The following is a 25222-nucleotide window of genomic DNA, read 5'->3' on the forward strand; positions in this document are numbered from 1 at the left end:
AACAGGTGTATGCAACATGCCTCTAATTCTTATGTATATATATATATATATATATATACAAATATATATATACAAACATATGAAAAATACATATATACAAATATATGAAAAATTTTATCTCAATCAGTTTTTAATCAATTAATGAAGGCCAGGTGAAGTTAGTAAGTAATAATCTGTAGGAAAACGAGAGGCGGAATATTGAAGTAAATGCAGGCTATGGGAGTTAATGCATAGCAATTTTCAAATCTAGGAACTTGAAGTAATTTTCTTATAAAATATAGCATACAAAGTGCATGTTTCTAAGGTTGATATTTAAATTGGGAAAAGCGATTGCTTAGGAAAACAGAAGTATCTATATAATATTCACAATTTTCACAATAAAATCAATATTGCTACTTAAAAACAAAATAAAATTCTATTATTATAGTGGTTGATTCATATGATTATGTGATCTATGAACTAAATATATAATTTTTGAAACCGATTCAAAGATTTTTGAGAAAATTAGTGTTAATGCTATTTAATGGGTTTTGTTCAAGAATTTTCATTTATTACCTTATCTGGAGTATTTAGCATTTCTTGCAGTACTGTGACTAAGGCTTCGCAAGTCATACTTCTTGAGCAATATTGCTGCGCGTGTAGTAACATAGTGCACTGAATTCTGCTCGGGGTAGTAAAGAACGTGCTTTTTTTTCTACCATTTGCTGAGCAGGTGACCTAGGTTGTCTAGACCTGAAAATAAATAAATATGACTAATTAGTTAATTATATAATTCATCTTTTTAGTTATACTTTACACAAAATTAATTCAACAAAAACACAAAGACAACAGAATGATGTCTGAACTGAATCAATAAATTAATTATCAAAAAATCATCATTTGAAGTATTCATATTTGCGCCTGTTTTCATTTGGAAGGACTAGATTCAAATGAAATCTGTAGAATAAGTTCTTGTTGCATTTAAAAAAATGGAAAAGTTTCGAGTGTTGGCAGATTGAACTCATATTTAATATATCCTAATTGTTATGCATATAAAGAACATACACAGTAGAATATATAAGCGTTGGTCAGGCGTAATACGTACAGTTTAGAAAAATTCAACATGTAGGCAAAATATTTTGTGCGAATTTGATTAATGAGTATCAAATTGGCAGATTGCTTAGAAATGCCCTAGATACCTTGCATTTAAAATCACTTATTACTTAGATTACACATTATCTCAAGGTTTAATATAGTAATATCAATAAAAATGCCCTCATATCTCTAAAAGAGTCCTAGAAAATAATTAGTTTTTGGAGTTTAGTGTAAAAAATTTAAACGCATATAATAATTTCATACTAACGTCGGACTGGCGGGATCATAAGGCTCATTGTCATAGGCAGTGCAGGAATGAGGAACTTTTCCAACATCCCGAACCACCAGTGACATCCTTTTATGGAATTTCAGCTGCCCACAGCCTCATCATGCGTCACGTCCAGAAAAGATTGACCATTTACTTCTAAAATTTGATCACCAATCTGTAAAATTAGAAAAAAATGTATTACTTTCGTTATATATTTTTTTTATTTAAAATATATATTTACATAATGTATTTCAGTGAAACAAGTTGTCGGGTGCAAGAGATCACACCAGATAAATGAATATGATGGGAAATATGGAGACAGTTTGAAGTATTATTGATTATATGACATAAACATTAAAATACTGATGCAATATATAGCAGATAAAATCTGTGTCTTTGGGACAATAAATTTCATTATTATGAGAAAAAGATATATTTGCCAATTAGACGTGGCATCGGTATGTATGTCTCGTTAATATAGCATGATATTGAAAAATGCGATATCCAATTTTGTTTGGGAGGTACATTTTGCAGTGGAACAGGATATTATAGCAATTGAGTCTTTAGATATCAGAATGTATACAATGTTACCATTCTAATATTTTTAAATATTGAATTTTTCATTAATACCTTTTAATGAGTCAACTCACCATTAATCCGGCTCTCTCAGCGACGCTGTCTTTGTCGACTCCCGTAATATATATTCCTAATTGATATTCTACTCCACCCCTGATCATCAAACCCAAAGACTGACCAGGCTGAATGCAGAGTTCTACCCTTCGAACACTTCTATCTCGAGTTGACCATATTCCCATACTAGAGTCTGGAGGTGGTGAAACCTGAAAATGTAAGATAAACGATATATATTACACACACAGATATATATATATATATATATATATATATATCCTCAGCTCCCGCATTCCATTTTTTCTAAAAATTTCAGTAGGTTTAGTATTACTTGCAAAAGTAGTTTTTAATTTTTCTGTGTGTTTCTAACACATGTGTACTATTAATATTTGGGCTTCAAAATATTTTACTTTTTTATTTTAAGGATTTTATGTCATTCATTCTATTGAGCAAATTTTAGAAAGCAAAACTAATTCTAGCCTTTCATTATTAAATTCAGCATAACACTGGTCCTTGGATCATGTTGGATTTTTTTAGTTCAATTTTAAAATATTCAAAATTGCATAGTAAACTTCTCCTAATTGATATCATAAGGACTAAATTAATTGATCTTCTTACCATCGTGTATAAGATTATTGTTTAAATGTGAATTTTTAACCTATTTTAAAAATATTGTCCAAAGATTAGTAAAAGATGCAAAGAAATTATATATTTCTTGAATGATATTGATAAAACTATATTATGAATTTCAAATTTGAATTTAGTTTTTGGTGCCCCCTTAAGCGTGCGCTCGCATTTTTTGCATGTATTGCATTAAAGGTAGGAGTGGTAGGACCGGCCCTGTATATATATAATTTTTATCAAAATTGACATTGCCATCAACTTAAGAAGTGAGGAAAAATATGTACAGTTATCTATAATCTATTAGGGTTGTATTAAATTTATATAAAACATTGACTCTTTTAGACTCAGCTTGACTCTGTTTACAATATTCTGCTGAATTTTAGTTTGAACATTATTTAAAAAATAACTAATATTATAATATAATAAATCCTTGCCGCATAATATCAAAGACGTTGCCGTGTTATTTCCACAAATAAATAGATAAACTTTACTGCTGACCAGCTTCAAGCAGAACCTAATCAGCATATATTTACCCTGAAAGACCGCAATCTCCCCATTATGCACACATAGAAAATTTATATGGTCGGCGTAGCACGAATGCTTTTGACACGAAGCTCTTTCATGCGCAAAACGAACTTTGAATTTACATTTATTTTGTTGTACGTTCGGTTTTGAGATCATTACGACAAGACACATGTGCATATTTCACAGAAAAAGCAACAATAATAATTGAAAAAAAATGTCTGGTTTTAGAAATACAGGTTTGAACTTGACTAATTTTATTATCATTTGCAGCTTCGTCAAATGTGGAATTGTTAAAGTAGGAACTAAGATCTTTGAATTACTTTATTAGTTAAAAATATACAAGACGTATAATGTTGTGTAAGTTTTTTTTGTTGTAATTTTTTTTTATCTATTCTCCTTTCTGTCAAACTTATAGGTACAGTGCATATATGTTGCACAAATGCTTCCAAAAAACATCTTCACATCAGATCATATTTGACATCAATAATCTCAAGTAAAAACCTGACATCACTTCTGGTTGATATCAAGCATACCGACATCTGGTTCGAATTCAAAACTAGTGCTAATCTACTCAATTACTAGTACAAAGTATTACACTCACCGGTCTCCCTTGACGGTCCATCCACGAACATGACGTTTGCCTAACAGTCGCTCCGTATCCCGGGGCGCTGCCACCAAAAGGCGCTCCGACAGGAATAGGTGCGCTCGGTGACAGAACTACAGGATTGGTTCCAGGATTTGTCCCCAATACACCGCCAATTGGTGGCAATCCGACGTGCGACGATGGTATGCTGACATGTTGTTGCTGAAGAGACGGCTGTTGTTGCAGATGCATTGGTAAAGAAGGTGGACTTCGTACCGTCATACTTAGATGCCTGCATGACTTCAGCATCTGTGTACATTTCTGTCCATCAGAATGGTGGTCAGAATAATAAAGTGAAGAGACAGAAGAATTTACAAGCACAACATAGAAAGAGGTTTAGTGAGTGCGTGATCGTTTTTTGAGAGGTATAGATGAAATATGGAAGTGTAGTGTGCAGTTCTTTACATCTAGACATTGATATAAAATTTATATATATATATATATATATATACATACATATACATATACATATACGCCCATGGGGCAAAAACAAACAAATGATAAATTTTCGAAAAAAAAACATTTCTATACTGGAAATTTTGCTGATCGTGGTCCGCTAGTTGTTTGTTTGATACATATTATGCGTTGTGATATAGTTGATTTAGTTTAGATAGTATTGTAAGTCAAAATGTAACTTTATGCCCCGCCCTACCTCTGATAATTAAATGAATTCAGTCTCATTATCACAATCCACAGGAATCATACACATCATATAGGAATCTCATCTAAATTTATTGCAGGAGCAAAAACATTAAAGCCATGCTAAACAGTATTGATCGATATGTCGGGCGACCGAAAACTTCTATTTTCTAAGATCATAATTAGATTCACCCCTTAAGAAAAGTTTATTTATGAACACCTTCCGAGGCCGCACCTTTCTCACTGCAGTTCATCAAAACTTTGAATCATAATGGTATCAACTTAATTGCGGAAAATTGCCTTATGTTTTATTTTAGGACAAAGTCAATATTATACAAAAATAACTATGTACATAAAAATAATTATATTTAATTTATCTGAAATATATAAATAATAAACTTTGAATGTTTGTATTTTATTTTTTATTTTTAGTTTTTATACTTCATAGCTCTTTTTCTATTATTATTGAAATTGTTCCAAATTTTACTACATGATTAATTTAATTAAAATTATGATTATCAACCTATAATTTAATTTAAAAATATAATAATAACGTAGCTTTCTCCTGTAACCAAATTATCTCATTTTCTACAGAAATATATATTATGTAGGAATATGAATCTAAATATGAGCTCAAGCGTTTTTTTGAATAAAAAGATGAAGAGCATGAAGCATTAAAAATAGCAACAAAGAAACCAATATTCGACTATAAAAAAATAAAATATGTTAGTTTTCTTTTACTTTTTAAAATCTCGTGCCTTGCATAGTAAATGTTCTACGCACATACATTTTTAACGCATATAATTGTTTTTGCCCTCTTATTTCCTGTTCAAAAGTTTCTGATTTGATACAAATGCAAAAATGATATAACTTTTTTTTCAATTTCTAAGAATTTTAAATTTCAAATAAATTGTCGATAAAGTCGAATTTAACATTTAATTAGAATTGGAATTAAATTCAGCGTATACCAAATGTAATAGTGTTCTCCAAATGTTAAATTTTTATTTGTTGTTGTTATTATACTCATAATGAAACTAAAATGGTAACATTCATTACGCAACTCATAGGATAAATAAAATTTTATACTAATTAATAAAAAAAATATAAATAAATAATCAAACAAACCAAATCATATAGTATTCTGACGATTTTTCGAACCTGATCGAATGATGATTTCTAATATATTAATATTATATCCATTATCTCTATAATTTAACTTGACATATATCGTCAGCTAGCTACTAAACTCATTTCAGATATACGATTAAAAACTGTCTAAAGTTCTAAAGTAGATTTAATATATTTTTAGTTAGATATTGATTTTTCCTCAAAGTACGATGGACTGGCGAGTAATGTCGTTCCAAATTAAATTTTTTATGAGCAAGAAAGAAGAAGGGATAAGGAACGTTCGCACATATAGGATAGTCTGCAACAAATACTAAAATATTCTTAAACTAAATCTTTAACTGAAGAGCAGAAAAACTATCTTGAATAAAATTCTTTATGGAATATAAAACTACAAAAATAACTAGTGGTGCATGGCATTGTTAGGCCAAATGGATAAAACTTTCTGTACCAAAAAATATTTTTTTAAAAAAAAATTCAATTTTCTTCTAGAATTTTAGAAAGATCTATTCCTTATCTTCGCCAAAAACTAATCAGCACGTATTCTTATCAATACAAATCAAATGTTTTTTAAATTATTCAAATTGGTTGATGAAAATTTGTATCCGCACATAGACACATACACACATACATATACCCACGCACATACACACACACATTTACATCAATTTTTTCTAAGGTATGCTAAAAAATTCAGAAACTTTTGAAACGTAAAGATAACTAAAAAAAAAATATTTTAGATTTTTTTGCGATTACTTAATTAAAAATTCATAGAAGGTATCATAAACTCAATACAAAAGTTTAAAACTGAACAAATTACCAAATAAAAAAAAAATGCTATGAATTTTGATACATTTTCGTCTCCTATAGTAAGTATTAAGATAGTGGCTAGCAACAAATCTTTTTCCTTCTACTCTAACATAGTATCATCAAAAAAATCCATATTTTTTCTTTCGTAAGATATTAATGGTGGATCTTTATACCCGCAAACCTTTAAGCCCCGTTTTACCCTATAGATATATAGCAAAAATATAAATTGAATTCAAAGTTAGTAACCAACAACTACGTCCAATGAACTAAAAATAAATAAGTGACTTTGAATAATTTAAAAGACATCCGTTAACTCGACAAGTATAAGTCGATAACTATTACTATTTTAATGGATTCCCAGTATTCGAAATAATAGCTTTTCTGCACTATTACGTTCACAAAGCCGCATTGCTGTCAATTATGATTCAAATTGTAGTTTAATGGTTAAAATGAAAAAAAATCTCATATATAGCTACGGATATGAAACGCAAAAAAAAAAAATTGCATATGTATATAAGCATTTGTGATAATAGATAAACATTTGTGAATGTGTCACTGATAGGTAATGCTAAAATATTTATTTATATCATTTGTATAATAATTGTGTAAAACAAACCTTAAGAGCCTCATCATGAGAAATTGCAGTGAAAGGCGTGCCATTAACTTCTAGTATTGAATCTCCGGGCCTCAGTCCGGCCCTTTCTGCTACAGAACCTTCCTCAACCCGTGAAATATATACACCGACACCTGGAAAAAAGGATACTAAATTTAAAACATTTTTCACTGAAAATTAGATTAACTCTATTAGGTTAATTTATGATAATGTAAACAAAATTTGTACTTATTATTAAAGTTTTTATAAAATATCTGAAAATTTGGTGCATGTATCTTATGATCATTTTTAACGCCAAAATGGCATTTTTAACGTTTTTTATTGGATTTCCGAAACCGCTGGACCTGCTTTCGCAACAATTTATACAGTTCTTCATTCCGTAAATACAAGTGAATTTTTTTTTTGAGTTTTTCAAATCACACAAACCTATAGGAATTTAACATAATTTGAACTTAGTATTTAAATTATTATAAAATATTTGCGAATTTGGTGCATGTATCTAATGGTTATTTTTAACCCCAAAATGGCATTTTTAACGTTTTCTATTGAATCTCCAAAGCTGCTGAACCTGATTTCCCAACAATTTAACCAGATCTTCATTCCGTATATACGAATGTTTTTTTTTATTTAATTGCTGAACTCTCTGGTTGTCAATAGGAATCGAGTATTTTTTTGAATCATTCAAATCGGTTGATCAATGCTCCCAATATCGTTGACCAAAATTTGTATCCGAGCATACATACATAAATGGACAGACAGACTTACAAAAATTTTTCTAAGGAATGCCGCAATTTTCAGAGACCTCTAAAACTTAAAGATATACTAAAATTTTTGTTTTCGATTTATTTTACGATTAGGTACTATAACTTACCCCACAGAAAAATAAATGACCAAATAATAATAGCCCTTTTGTAAAGTCTTTTATTAATTGAATTGCAATACTAATTCATATCGTGTATTAGATACTAGAAAGATTTTCCAGCTACATCGAACATTTAACCTTTTCCACTTGTGAATTGCGAGATTTATATGTATGTTGCCACCAGAGCGGCGGCATCCAAGTGGAAAGGGTTAAAATATCACTGAAAAACAAAACATCCTCATCCATATGCTAGAATTGGCAAACAAAAAAGACTGCAGAAACTCAACGAAGTGAAAAAATCCATTACTTTTCAGTCTGAAGGGAAATTAGTGTTTATACAGGAAAAATAATTTTCGTGCTTGTGATTTATAATATATACACATGACGCGACGCGAAAAAAGGTATTTTTGTGATAAATGTCATGTTGACATGCATGTATTTTCTTCTTGTTGTTCTGAGAGTCAACCACTTTCTTGCTTTATATTTTAAATGATAAATATGTGTATGAATGTACAGTATATGATATCATTATTTATATATTTTATATGGCCATAGTATAAACGCAATATACAAAATAATTAACACATGGTATTTACCTTTAAAATGTTTCAGATGTTTCGATATAATTCTTCCAAAAGATATAAGTAAATATGAAGAAATTTAGAAATTGGTGAAATTACATTTTTAATAGCATGTTTAAATTAAATTAAAATTAATTAATAAAATAAAAAAATTAAATTATTGTTTTTATGTTTGTGATGAAAAATCATGTGTTTTTTATTAAGTTTCTTATTACCATTGCATAAAAATACGTTAATGAGAAACTAACTCTTAAGATGTGAAAGTATCTTTCTCTATATTGAGAAACAATTTTAAAAATACGAAATGGTATTGGAATAAAAGCTACCTATTGTAAATCCAAGTCATAAGCAAGCTGTCGACTTGAAGTCATAAAACCCAAACAGTATTAAAACTATAGTCCTGACTTTTATTGCAGAATAGATTGTAAAGTTTATTGCTGTTATCTAAGCCATATATATGATAAAACAAGGTCATAAAATAAATGTTAATTGGTTCACAGAATATCCTTTTGCAGCATACAGAATTTTCAATTTATACCGTGTAAGTTGCAATATATGAATCATGTTCTTTTTAGAAATATTTCATTTGTATTGTATACATTCAACAGCAAATAGAATCATTACGTGATGATTAAATATATTATATTATATATATATATATATATATATATAAAAATTACTAACCTGCATCTTTTCCTCCTTTCACACAGATTCCAAAACCATGAGCACCATCCACAGGATCTCTACTCATAGAAACTGTTCGCGTACACAATTCGTGAATGTTGGGAACAGATTGTTGCATAATAGGCCTTTCACGATAAGTAGTAGGCTGAAAATAAAAAAAATAAAATATTAAATATAAATTGAATTTTTTTTTATTTTTGACGTAAATTAGCAGCAAATAATGATCAAAATGAAAGAATTTGAATGGCTACTGCTTAAAAAGTCTAAGCTCTCTGTTGAAAATAAGTTGCTGCTATATAAATCAATTATTAAACCAATCTGGACCTACGGAATTGAGCTCTGGGGATGTGCTTACAAATCAAATATAGCTATAATGCAGAGAACTCAAAAGTTAAAATTTTCAAAGAATTTAAAAAAATTAGAAAATTGACGTAATCCACAAATAATGAATATATACCAATGCAACTGCAAAAAACTATAGATTAGAGTAATCAAATGAAGTAAATGGATTAAAAAACCAATTAAAAAATATAAATATTCCAACAACTACCAACAATCGTATTTATTAAATAATTAAACTCTACTTTAAATGCACAAATTAAATTCATTTCAGTTCCTGCAGAAATATAGCAAAAGTTCACGATTGTTCTTTGTCAGAAGCAAACACTCCACGTTAATATTTTATTATCTGCAAACTTTCAGATCGCAATGAGTAAAAAATACTAAATTTCATAGAAATAACTCGTATGCATAAAGTTTTGTGATAAACGAGATCCTAACAAACTTCAAAGTATTCAAAACTAATTTTATTATTCGAAATTAATATGAATTTTATGATCGTATCCCAAGCCTTATAGCTATGTAGAGTTGTTTTTTAGTGTAAATCTCTTTTTTGTAAAAAAGTTTGGTGCAATATCATGGTATAATAAAACTTGTGAAATAAATAAGCTCTGTTGGTTATTTCATATAGCAGAAATTCCTGGTATATATTTGATAATAAAACAAATTTTGTCATGCGGAAAATCAAAGAGAATCTTACATCGTCAGACATATATCGTGATAATAATGGATTTTTTATACTATTTATTAAATTATTTTGTAAAATTCATACTCCTTATTCAACATGCATTTGAAGACTTTACATGCAAGAATTGAAATGTTGAAATCCAATTGAAAAACGGAATTAATTAGATGAATTTAATATATTTGGTATAATAAGGTTCATTCATTAATTAAATAAAATATAATGATGAAACAATAATAATATGAACACAAGATTATTTATCGACGTGTTTAAAGCTAACGATTTAGAAACTGAAAATTTTCAAGTAAAATACATTAAAATGCGAATAGAGTATCCAAATCTAATTGGCCCAATCTGATTCTTCCCCAAAGTTACTACACGTGGACATACTAAACTATAGCGCTACTAAAAATCAAACAGCAACTTCACCAAACTTTTTACTTACAACCTAGTATTTAGAAAAATAAAACTTGGTGTTTATAATAATAAAATATAGTGTATATAATCTATTATACCTGATGTGTCGTGCTCGGTGGACTGCTAGCCGGCGAAGGGCCTCTTCTGCCAGCCATGCGTTCCGTACCCGTTCTGGAAGTAGTTCCTTGGGGTCCAAACAGCCTCAGTACTTGTTCCGGAGAAATTGGGCGCTTTTTGGTGGCAGCGGATCCAGAACTCGCTGCGTGTCTCGTACTACCGCTGATTGATGAGACTGCACCGGTATTGGTGGTTGATGCACTTCCATAAGCACCGCCGTGAAAGTTTGATACGGAACCTCCTAACGCACCTGATGATTGCCCGAGATAGGAACCTCTGAAATAAATGTAATATATAACAAAAGCTACTAGTGTGTGGCATCGTGCCTTAAGGCCAATTGCTGGAACTTCCCGTGCTAGAATGGAGTATTCGAGCAAAAAAAATTCAAAATAAATATTGATCAATGTATAATAACAATTGTTTTAAATATTTTCAAATAGATAATTATAATTACTATATATGTACTCAATCATATAACTAACATACAGTGACAATCTATTGCTCAAAACACTTGAAAATGTTAACACTAAGAAGAGATGCCGTGAATGAATCCATCTGAGGATATATTTCTTACAATTACAACAACGCATATGAAATATATACAAACTGAATTGTGAATTTAAAATTCATATTTAAAGTATAAAATTTTGCATATTTTTAAAAATTTTGAAAAAAAAAATTCTGAAATTTTTAGCAATGATATAATTTTATTTGAATTGTTTTTAAAAGTTAAAAATACATACACATTGGCTACATAGCCCAAAAATAAAGTAACAAAATTAGTACTCCTGTTTAAAATCTCTATAAAATATCTGACCATTTGATGTTCATATGCCTTATGATCATTTTAGACCGCCAAATGTCATTATTTTACATTTTACTCTATATCTCCGAAACCGCTGGACCTCCCTACCTAAAAATTTAAGCAATTCTTCATTTCGTCAATACAAGTAAAATGTATTGTCAATATAAGTAAAATGTATTGAGAATAATTCAAATCCGACGTTCTCAAAAACTGAATTACCGTTTTTGGCACTTTTTGCACCATATCTTCGAAATGGCTAGACCTGGATTTGCCAAAAACTAATCAGCACACACATCTTCTCATCAATAGGAATAGAATGTTTTTTGAGTCATTGAAATTATTCATTTAAAAAAAAATCGGTTGATTCTTACGCCAGAAATCTTTGACGAAAAATTGTATCCAAACATACACATACATCCATTTTTTTTAAGGTATGCCAAAATGTTCAGAAACCTTTGAAACGTAAAGATATGCAAAAGGTAAGCAGTTAAGATCGACCGGACTGGATTCAGAGGTCCTGGGTTCGATACCCACATTGAGCAGCCTGTTGTCAGGTAGCAGTGACAATGATTTTCACTCAGAAATTTATATATAGCCATATGTTTCCAAGTGAAAATAGCCCTTAATCCGGCATTGCAGCACCAATAAAAAAAATCTCAGCCCTATTAGATAAATTCTAAAAATAAAAAATCATCAAATATGGATAGATCAACCATCAACCATAACCAATTGGGTTACTATTTAAGAATACAAAATAAAGGAAAGTTTCAGCTCAACAGCTTATAGGCCGTAAGGTTCTGATTGCTGATAAAAATGTGTGTAAAATGTACTTTGCAAATTTGTTATTTATACCAAAGCTTAATAATCACAAAGTCCAATAGCAAATTTAAACTTTAATTAAAATATAATTAGTAAACTCACATAATTTTTTATTTTCCTTGTTCATTTTTATTTAGAGTATCGATTATTTTTGCATATATTTAACAAGAAAATGTATCTCTATAAATATTGTCTTGTAAAACTATACCCAAATAAAGCCATATGTTACCTTATCGAGGTCATATTAGTGGATAGCTTACGTAATACTATCTATATTGGTGAAGTATATAACACTTGCGAACAAAGCATCCCTTTCAAGACGTCCTGTCCCGGTTACAAAATAGGCGCTTGCTTCCGGTACCTCGACGGTAATATGATATTTCGTTTCTATTTATACACCTCGGTTATTTATAGCAAACCATTTTGAAATTCATAACAGCAAACCCTCTTCTGAATAATAACAGAGAGAGAGAGAGGACAAGATATTACAGAGAACATTCATGAACATCTGAATGGATCATTATGGGGTTGAAGCTTCTGATGACACGTAAATCTCACAAAATATAATTTCAGTATAACAAAATACAATATTAGTTATGGTCAAGATTTGACCAGCCACTTATGTAACAAAACGGGGTGCACTTTTGGTGATCATTAGAGGTTGGTAGTTGCACATATAAGTGCCGATTGATTACACAGGCCAACAAAGAAAATGGTGCAGACGATTTTAATGCTGTTTTTAAGTATATTTGGGACGCTGATTTCAAAAATGACATTGTTTTTTTTTCTATGAGCTTTAGTTTTCAAGATATGATATATATGATATATAAGGAATGAAAGTACGAAATAGTATTACAATTCAGAATGTTATTTTAATGAGATATGCCTACTCGTACATACAAACTTACAAGACCCATTCGGCCTTAGTCGGGGTCGGGACATTAGTTGACACTGTGAAAAGTTCTTTTTGATACAAACAAATGGTTTGCAGATTTGAAATCAGCGCAAAAAAAACTATAAGAATCAGCTTCATTTGATGCAGCAAACAAAAAAAAAATGTAGGCCTGTGTTATTGGTAATTATTATTAGTACCGATTAAAATGCTTGCACATATAAATACCGATTGATTATTGGTATAGGTCTAGCAAAAAGTGTGAGAGTAACAACATGTAAATTTCAGTATGAATATAATCACATTTGAGATAGTAATTTTATTCACTTCTTATGGTGATAAGAAAATCATTCAATCAACAATACAGTCCACTAATTATAACACGTAATCTCGCCTTAAATTTCAAAACGTAAAAACATGTATTAACCAATTGTGTTATATTAATAGGCATTTCATCAAATAAGTCAGGAATTATTGTGCTCTGGTCAGAAGACTATACAGGGTGTCCCAGAACTCGTGGCGAGTTTTTCCTTTTTTTACTCCAATTTTTTTTTATTATCAAATTATCATATATTTTACCATACATTTTTTATTGAATGGTGAACTGAAACTTTACAATTTTGATTGCACCAACCATTAATAAAACTTTCCAAGACACTTTAGTACACTTTTTAAAAGAAAAGCCTCTCAAGTCGATCGATTTAAAAAAAAAAAAAATTAATAGTTCAAAAAGTCTTATTTGTTGAAAACTTGTTGCAATTATGTTTTATTATTATCCACTGTGATCCTAAAAGTGGTATTCACGATTATGTCCTCAAAATATAAATAAACAAAAATAATAAAAAAATAGTGGTGTGTATGGCATCGTGCCTTAAGGCAAATTGCTGAAACTTCACGTACCGTAATGAAATGTTCGAGGAATACTGAATGTTTACAAATAGATTATCATAAATAAATACTATAACATTGTCTAATATTTATATGAATTATATAAACTGAATTGCAAAGTTGAAATTATTTGTTTAAAGTATATTAGAACTTAAGTCAAAATAACAATTAAAATCTGAATTATTTTCTATATACAAAAAAAAAAATTTTTGAAAAGAAAATATTAAAACAAAAAAAATTTTTTTCGAAAGCAATTATTTTGTTAAAATAAGCATAAAGTTTTTTGAATCATTCAAATCGGACGCTTAGTTCTCTCAAAAACTGCAATTTTTTGCACATTTAGCTCTGTATCTCAGAAACCGCTGAACCTGCCTTTGCGAAAAACTAATCAGCACATCTCCCTATCAATAGAAATCAAATGTTTTTTGAACCATTGAAATCGGTTGATCCGTGCGCCCGAAAACGTGAACGAAGAATTGTATCCACACATACATACACACACACACACATCCATTTTTTCTGAGGTATGCCAAAATGTTCAGAAACCTTCAAAACGTCGATAAATGCAGAAAATTTCAATTTCGATTTTTGAACGATTTCAATAACTTACCCTACGTGAAGTTAATAAGAACAATAACCGAAAACTGGTCACTATTACACCAAAGCTCTTAGGTTGCACTTGAAAGCTCATAATTTTCAAACAACATAAAATATTTTTTGACCATTTTTTTTCAGGACAGTTAAGGTTAATATTCTCACCCTGTTGAGTTCTGGGACACTCTGTATAAATTTAAATTTATAGGGTTCAGGATGTTAATAAACCAAATATTCACGTAACTTTTATAACAAAAATGTATATTATGAAGAATTGAGAGCAATTATTTTTATAATCAAAAGTTAATTTAGCCAAAATTAAAGTAGTTATTTAAAGTATAAAGTTTTACATAAAAAATTTAAAATTTTACAATAGCAAGTTCATTTATTATTATTTCACACTACGTACATCTGAATATGTATTCAAATATAAATTGAAGCAAAAACATAGTTTCAAATATAGAACTTTATGAAACAGAACATTTTGTAATTACATATGCGCATTTTCAGAAAATTTAACTGGCTGAAAACGTATTCGAACAAATACGTGGGCACGACAAGAATTTCCATGTATATGTATTCAAAGAACCACAACCATGTTTTGTATGCCGTTAATTAAACATTGTATCATCCTTTGACATTAAATAGCAAAATTAGCGTTGTTTAATAAATGTAGAGGCAAAACCGTGATTGGACTAATGAAACATTTGAATTTATGGCATGATTTAAATCAAATGTATTAAAATTTAAATTAGTTTTGCAAATTTAACAAATTATCAAAAATGTTTGAATGGTTAAATTTTAATAACGATTCAGGAGCTCGAAAAAAATAAGTAATTATGCTTTTAAATTAGAACCTTCTTTGGACATGGCACAAAGGTACAATTTGACTTTGGACAATTATATTGCGTAAACCATTATATCACAACAAATAACAAATATCAAACCAGCAACTATCTGGCTATGTTCAGTGAAACTCCTAGCTAATTCACTATTGCAGAAATGTGTTTTTCTGAAAAATTCGTCACCAGGTCATTTTTGCCCTATAGACGGAGTTGAATGGGACGGCCAGAGAACAAACAATCCAATATTTTATCTTTAATTTTAAAGGGATTTAACAAAGAAATAACTGCGTTATTCAGACAATACAATCTTTATAGCTACATTTTTTTATAGAAATTACACTGCATTACAACTTAATTTAGTTTATTATTTACTATTATTAATTGTTCACACCTTTGCCAGGGTAAACGATTAGTTTATCCTCTTTACCCCGGTGGTGGACCTTTTTACCCGCGGACCTTCAAGCCCCGCTCTACTCTAAAGTTAAATTTGATGTGTAGGAGTGAACTGGGAAAATATTCAATTATAGATCAAACTTATTGAAATTCTTATTACTGTACTAATATAATGCTACTGTATTAAAAATCGGTTAGCCTCCATATAGATAAATTTAAATTATTCTTAAATTTCCATTTATCAATGACGTTAGCATCAAATCAAATTATGCATGCAAATCTTTATCCTTCATCACATTGGAGTATAGAATAAGCAATTTCTAGTTGACACATTCTAACGCCCCTAAAATTCTGAAAGTTACGTAAAAAAGGGCAAAAATAATTCAAATTTGATGTCACAAAAAGCTGGGTTTTAAGCTACCATTCAATTTTTTGTCAAAATCACAAATAAATCAATAATATTTAGAATACATAAAAAACTTCACAAGGAAAGCGTGAGATAGATTACTTTCACTATCATTTTTATTGATAGCATATTAATTAAAACTATTTATATTTATTATGAATATTATACAGTCAACATTGCCTCAATTGGAATTCCATTTTTTACATGAAATTCATGACACAAACACATGTATTTCAATCGTAGTGTGGTGTTTTCCCAGGATGAGAAAGTTATGGAAATATCTAAGCCACACTTATTGCTCCGGAAGTGACATTGGAAATATTGTAAGAAAAGTATATTGGAATTCTTCCAATAGTATGTTTCAGATGCGAATATACGTGAAGCTGATATATAGGATTCTTGAACTAAAACTTTGTTCAAACAAATAAATAAGAAATATACATATACACACACGCATATATATATATATATATATATATATATCTTATATATAAAAATGGAGCTCTCGATCAAATGATTCGGTAATATTTCGGTAGTGATTAGTAAGTAGTTTTGTTTATAGTTTTATTTATATACAAAAACGTTAGTAAATGGGCCGCAAGTGTTACTAGAGACTCAAAATATCAACTTTTTTGAAATGTTAATATGAAAATGCACTTTTTGGCATATTTTGCTCAAACACGGTGCTCTGAAAGATCTCATTTGTATAATTATATACTCATTGGTATTTATAAAACATTTTCTAGATTATATTATTTTTATTTATGTTATTTAAATTCGGAACCTAAATTTGGTATCGATCAAAAAGGCGTTTTGTCGAATGACATTTTCCCAGTTATAATTTCCCAGAATTTATAGAAGAATCGATAGTAATATATGGAGGTTCACCACCGATGTGTCAAAAAGTAAACTTAAGCATTGTTTAACAACAAGATTTGAAAGTAGAGGGAAATATATGTAAAACCAGCTATAACCTTGATTCTCATGACTTTGCTATCGGGAGATAAACGGTAATCTTTAAAAGTCCATAATAAAAATATTTACTTCCGTTGGTAGTTTTTTTAGCATTAGTTAAAGATGTAATTATTTTGTAAAATACCTTTAAAATTAAAATAAGACATTAAACCTGTTTGCCATCTGGCCGTTCCAAGCTACCCCGCCTATAGGGTAAAAAGGTCTAGATAATTTTTTGAAAGACATTAAAAAAGCACATTTCTACAATGATGAAGTATCTGGCAGTTTTACTGAACGTAGCCAGATAATTCCAGTTTGATTGTATTGATAAAATATAGACAAACTAATGGTGTTTATTGTTTCTATAATACCTCATTGTATATCGCATTCAAACAACACATCCTTATACACTTAAAGTATTAATTTTTTTAATTCTCTAGAAATTGTTTAGAATATACTTTACTTAGCAAAACAACGTTTGCCGAGTCAGCTAGTATATATATATATATATATATATATATATATACAGAGAGAGAGCGAGAGAAACACTAATTTGTTACAAAAAGCATGTATTCTCAAAAAAAAATTGCTAAGATTTATTACAACTGGAATCACAAATTAATCTTCTGAGCAAATATTAGATTTGCACAATCCAATTACTGCTACTGATGTAATATACATTTGTATTATAAACCTGATTTTTTTATAGCCACTGATTTATTTACTTATTTATTAAAAAAATAGATTAAATTGTTGTAATGCTTAAGAGTTACTGTAAAAATAACGAGTGAAGTGCCGATAACTGATCTTCATGTGTTAAACATTTGAAATAAGTATATCTAAATCTAATAAAAACTCTTTATATTTCACCATTTGGTTACTAAGGTACCGAATTACTATTACATAAAAAAATCATATTACTAACCTCGATGATCTTTTGTCTGCATAGTGCTGCTGATGGGGTGTATGAGGCCTAGATGCGCTGGCAGGCCTTTCCACTATAGTGTAGCTGGTACCAGGAGGCGAATAGTATAAACCAGGCCGAGTTCCAGGCCTCCCGTTATGTCTGGACATGTCTTCAGCTTCATAGCTTGTCCTGTAAAATATATTATGTTAATGCTTTACCTTAAACCTCCGTCGGTCGGCGTGGTCTGGTCAGACTTTTTTCGACTTCAATTAAAAAAAAAATTTCTAGTGATCCTATAGATTTGAAATTTCTTGACTTTTCCTAAAACTTCATTAGCTGTCGATCAATGAAAAAATCAGGACGAAAAAATGTACTGAAGGATAATTATGCGGATATTAACTTTTTTATACTTCGAACGGTCGGAGTGGTCTGTCTAGACCACCCATATATTTTGTATGAAATATACGCTTTTTGATTTATGTAAACCAGTATTTTGTCTTTTTTCAGGTACTTTCTGTTCAAACTGCGTTTTATATATTCTTTCCTATGTGTTGTAACATGAATGTTAGTATTTTCACGACGAGAGTTCCTTGAAAACCTACCCAACTTATTACTTATCGCAATCATTGAAAATCGGATGAGTAATGAGCAAATTATCAATAATTCTTCTACCCATACTGCGTTCGAAAATTTTTTTGGCAAGCCTGTAGTGAAATTATATTTTCAACTTGAATTTTACAGCTCATTTCAAAGGCGACGCACCTCATTTCGTATTCGTTTCAATTTCATTTCATTTCGAAAAAGCCGAAAAAGAATAAATATTGTTTTTCATTGATATAGAACAGAAAAATAAAAATAATAAAAACAACGATTTCTTTATATTCTTTAATTTTTTTATATAATATAATATAATATATAATTTATTTAATATAAGCAAGCTCAACACATGCAAAAGACGGTAAGAAAAAGAAAAAATCAAAACTATAAATATTTACGACTAATAATCGTTAACATATAAGACACCAAAAACTCATTTACCCCACATAAATGCATGTAAAATAAATGGTGGTCCAGCCAGACCACTCCGACCGTTCGAAGGTGAATAAATATCCGACCGACGGAGGGTTAAATCTAATTTTCCTGATAAAAATTGAAATATAAATATAAAAAAATACTTATAAGTAAATAGTTAAGATTATATCATTGAAATATTGTTAACATTATAACGAATGGAAAAACAACTATTGAGTTGTAAACGATGTCCCTTTACAGCTGACAATTGTAAATTCCACAAATTTACTAAATGTCTTTGACTGGACAGTTGTAATTAAAATATAGAATTAAAAAAATACAATGCAAATTCGACGATAAATACATTACACTACATTTAAGAATATTTAAAATATTTAGGTGAGCTAATCATAAGAACATATGCGCCTGGTAGAATATATACAAATTACGATTCTTATTACCTGTTTGCGATGGCGGTAGAATGGTGAGCAGCGTGCGTTGCCGACTGAGGTCCAGTGGCGGCGATGGGTCCTGGTGTACGACCCCAACTTTGACCCCCATGAGCAGACCCCCAACGACCACCGCCACTGTAAGCGAATTCACTCAGTTCGCTGCCGTCGGACGGGTCGCCTAAGCGCATCTAAAAAAATCATTGGAGATTAGGATAGTGGTTAGAGCTATGGGTATACAATTATAAACTTCAGGTTTAATACTCGTTGTATCAAAGTAGTAAAATTGAGTTAAACTTGGAAATATAAATATCAATATGTATTTCATCAGAAGTTAACCATACGTCTCTACTATTAGGGACATTCTATCAACAAATTCTATAAAGCACTGTTTAAAGAATCACAACAAACTTACAATATTAACTTTTCTCTTTGAAAACATTAACAAACAATTTGATTTATTAGTGAAAATTGAATCGTCCTTGAAAGTCGAAACAAGACTTGCTTCGACTTTTATAGAGGTTAATAAGCAAATTTATCAAAATGTATGTCATTTTTAGTATCATATATGTAAAACACATTATGAAGCTTTCAAGAATAGTTCATAGTAAGAATAATTCGAATATCAAAGCACATTAATTCATCATTTTCGAATGATTTATTATTCTAGCGGTTCACATCACTGGTATGGTAATGTTAATCATAAAACAAAATTATGGACCGATTCTGCGCATAACAGAGAAATGTTACGGCTTGGCTATGTTACGCTCCGACTCCCCATACATTATGCGAATGAATCATACTGAATGCTGTCAAAATATCATGTATTTGCTGTTCATTCCGGCGTTTTAAACATAAACTGCAACGTCACTCGTATCTTACCTAAGAGGAATCAGAAACACACACTTATCTAACATCGTTTTTTTGACATTTGTGCGGCTTTTAGGTTATGTTTTGTATGAGAAAACCTGAGAAATTCGCCTGACTGAACACCAACCGCATAACTTTTGTCTATATTACTATGGAAAATTCTTCATAACATGAACTTATCATAACATTGCGGCAGAATCGGTCCCTTAGTTTCACAATAAATTTAGCAGAATATTTGAAGCGTGAATAAAGTCCTGATTAATATTCATTACGCCATGTAGACTATTTTCTGGAATACATCTTCATTAATACGTTTATAAGATTACATCTATACCACCGTTGTATGATAACGCAAACCGTGGAAGAAAATAATTTATTTAAATGAGAAGCACTACAAACTCTGACAAGAAAACATAGTTATTATAAAATGAAAAACAAATTTAATTAGTTTCTATGTTAATTTGGAATTTGTGGTAGATATTGTATATAGATATATTAATCCTTTCCACTCGGATTCGCGAGTGAAAAAGATTTATATCGATCGATGATCTATATTTGAGTATTTGACCTATTTTATTAGAAATAGGGTACTAATACTTATTGTTAGGTATAGTCAGAAGAGAAACCTGGCTAACCAAATCCTAATTTGTTAGATTATATTCTGAACTACAGATTTAAAAAAAAAATCCTAATAACCTAATTTAGATGTACTAATAAAAAATCATTTTATTTGTTTTTTGGTTTTTGTATTACCATCACTGGAACTATTTCTTAGAATTTGGTTGTTGTATTCTATGAACCATTGATATTTGATTTGATGTCTAATATAGTTGGTTGATCAACAAATCAGAGAAATGTATCCACCTAAGTGCTGTGTATTCTTTTGGTAAACTATGGTGTTAAAAGCATTATTGTCGGTAAAAGTAATTTAAATAATGTCAGTGGTTACAGTCCTCTAAAAACAAACAACAGTTCTTGAACAAATGCCATATCATGGGCACGATAAAGAACTTAACACGTGGTTTGTGGTACAACTATGGTTCAATTTTAACTCCAGTCGAATTATGTCGCAAAAGACTTTAACAACATTGACAATTTGCACCTAAATGCTGGAACAAAGTATTAAACCAGCAGTGTGTAGTATTCTACCTTAGGGCAATTTGGTGGCATTTTATAAAAGAGTATAAATTTCATATTTATTTCTTTAGAAAAAAATGCTAAATATTAATCATTTTTTATTTTGATTATTTATTGAACTATAGGTTTTCATTTGAAAATTTATAATTTTGTTAATATGATCAATTTATGGTATAATCAAAATCATTTTAGCAGTTAATCGATAGACTGAATATTTGCATCAAATAATATAAGAAAGCTAGGAGCATCACGATAGTTTTTTTTTTAATTAATATATATTGAGATCAACTGATTATATTTCTAAGAATAAAAGATGGATTGTTGCTGTAAATATACCTCTACATTATTTCACAATTAATCTCTAGACATTGATTAAAAAGGTGCAGTGATACAACTTACCCCGTGATTGGGGCTAGTTGAAATATCCACCGGGAAAAGTAGTAAATAATAAAAAATCACAATAATACTTCTGACAAGTTTCTCATTAATCAATTCTTGATTATTTCCTTAGTTTTAATATAATGACTAATTTTTAGTAATTATTTTCATAAGTTATATAAATTATGATCAATACAAATAACATGTATTTTGTCTCGTGTAATATGAATTTTTTGGCTGTTAGGCCCAAGCCTAACAGCACCTATAATTTAAAAAAAATTAAAACATAATTTCATATATATTCCACAAATAGCCTCAAGTTGGGTAAAGATTTCAACCCTAATACTGAAAGTTCTCTTGAAATATTTGAAATAAATGTTTTGAGAGAATCTTGCGAGATTCCTGTGTGATTCTCATAAGAATTTTTAAATCCTCATTTATTTTCACGGAACTCAAACTATGTGGTATGAGTTATATGAGTTCTATCACCATACAAAGTTTTACCAGAATCATAAATTTTTTGAATAATTATTATGAAGAAATGGTCCGGCCGTTTGTTTTCCAATTTTAATCTCAAGCGTTTAATAATGAATTGATGTCAAGAAATCAAGAAATTGCTTATTTAAGAGCCACACAGTAAATAATCCTTTCATTTCTCTTTACTATGATTAGTCTGTATTATTTTTCAGGATCTTTTCCGAGTATCTGACTGTCCTTGACCGAGCGCGTATGGATCGATATCTGCCGGGATGGTGCATGAGATGTAGGTTAAACAACACAGAAAAAACAAGAAGATAATCTGATACGACAACTAATTGACTTGGTTATAAAGTGTAAAAGTGGCTTCAAAGAGAAGGAAAACATCCAAAGATTAAAAACATGTTAATACCACTGGGAGAGCAGCATTATTATCAGAATCGCACAAACAGGAGAAAAATGATATGGTATCATTCTATAAAAAACAGTATATGATCATTTATAAAAATTACTGGAAAGTTGTAAAAATGATTCTGAAATTTATGAATCAATATTTTGCATATAAGAAAAAAATCTAAAAATGTAATAATGATAAAAATAAAATACACAATTTGGTAGCTGGTAACCCCACATGTGGCATTATAACATATATTTCAAAATGTGAAAAGTTAATTTGAGCAATGCTATTTGCTTTATATCCAAAATTATATTTCTATAGCTATTTGTTTATGAAAATAGATGAATAGCAATGTGGGATCTAGCATGAGATTAATTTGGTCAGCTTTGTGGATCATTTACAATTCATTTTCCCATAGAATGTGATCATATTGCAATTATATTCTCATCTCATTATTCATCTATTTTGACTAAGGTATAGCTGTACTAGCAAAACAAATAAAATTGCTATAAACACTTGAATATAAATTTGCGATGTCCATTTTTGCTTGAAAATATAGATCATGCATATCAATAATAAAATTGATATGTCCTTTTTCACCTAAAAATATAGATCAAATATTTGTTTCCAATTGAAAATAGTCCATTTCGGGCACTGCGGTGAGAAATGGCAATGGAAAATCTCTCACACTATTCTTCCCTGTATCGAATTGGAGTTTAACTTCAACGTACCTGCCCTAGGACAGTACTATCAAATTGCTTACAATCACTACATTGTTTCTAGTGTTTTTTTAAGTATGGAATTTCACACATTTTTGCACATATTTATGCACTATGAACAAGATACTATAATCAAATCATAAAGAATTAATCTTATGGCACCAATTCGAAAAAAATGAGCAGCTAATTAACATACAGATCTGAAAATGTTTTAGCAAGTTCAAAAAGTGCAAACTATACTCAAATAAAGGAGGATGTTTACTATGAAAATAATATTATATTATTCATCACTACAATAGCCATATCTACAAATGATCAAATTATTTATTTTGAATTAATATAGATTTGAGTTATTTAACTTCCCGTAGGGTAAGTTAAAGTAATAGCAAAAAAATCGAAAATGATTTTGCATATCTTCACGTTTTGAGGGTTTCTGAACATTTTGGCATATCTTAAAAAAAATGAATGTGTGTGTATAAATACAATTTTTCGTCCACGAATTCGGTCGCACGAATCAACTGATTTGAATGTTTTAAAAAACATTCGATTTCCATTGATGAGAAGACGTGCTGATCAGTATTTGGTGAAGACAGGTCTAGACTATTCGAAGATACGGGGCAAAAAGTGCCAAAAACGGTAATTCAGTTTTTGAGAGAACGGAGTACCCGATTTGAATGATTCAGAAAACATTTTACTTGTATTGACAAAATAAAGAATTGATGAAATATTTATAAAAAAATGATATTTGGCGGTCAAAAATAAGCATTAGACATATGAACATCAAATTATCAGATATTTGATAAAATGTTTAAAAATTAGTACTAATTTTACTACAATTTTATTGCGTTTCGTACCAATTGTTAAGTGTTAATTTTTGAGTTTATTTATACGGTTCAAGCAAATTTCAAGAAAAAATATACAAAGTTTTATAGTTCAAATATGAATTTTAAATTTACAATTCAGTTTGAAAATGTATATATTTTAAATGCGTTATTCTAATAATAAGAAATATATCCTCAGATGAATTAATTCGGCACCTCTAGCTAATGTAAACTTTCTCAAGCGTTTTGAGCGATAAGATCGTCACTGTATTTTTTGTAAACAATAAAATACTTAGTGATTATTATTATCCATTTGAAAATGTTTAAAACATTGATCAATATTTATTGATTACTAGTTTTATCATATATAAATCTATATTCTACGTAGAATGCCACAATTAAATTAAAAAATATTTCCATGTTTATTGATTAGTATTCGAAGAGCGCGAAGTTGGCGATGATAAAATTAGAAATCTTTCGAGACTCATCGATCGATTAAAAACTTGAAATGTAATAACGGTTCCGCCATAGCATAATGATAAAATGCTATTAGACGAATTCCAATCAAGGCAAAGGGTAGTAATATTATGAGAATATATACTTTGCGTGCTTTTTAATCTATTCCTTGCCTGCGTTAAAGAAACGGAAATAAGAATCGATAGACAGATATTACGTCCATTCACGCGACTCTAAATGATTTCAAATTTATCTGTCTGGAATGAAATTAAACGCAATGCGTAAGAAATTGAAGAAATCCACAAAAAAATTCAAATATTTTACCCGATTTATTTATAATAATATAATGATAATTAAAACTAATGGCA

The 25222-nt window shown here is 29.6% G+C and overlaps 1 pseudogene; it reads right to left on the bottom strand.

The window, feature by feature from the left end:
- Positions 1-534: 534 nt before the first annotated feature.
- On the bottom strand, positions 535-19790 carry LOC113373727 (annotated as a pseudogene).
- Positions 19791-25222: the final 5432 nt, after the last annotated feature.

The sequence above is a fragment of the Ctenocephalides felis genome, unplaced genomic scaffold, assembly GCF_003426905.1.
Source record: "Ctenocephalides felis isolate EL2017-DRISC unplaced genomic scaffold, ASM342690v1 CF-g0.4_SCAFFOLD_01604, whole genome shotgun sequence".
Classification (NCBI taxonomy): Eukaryota; Metazoa; Arthropoda; class Insecta; order Siphonaptera; family Pulicidae; genus Ctenocephalides; species Ctenocephalides felis.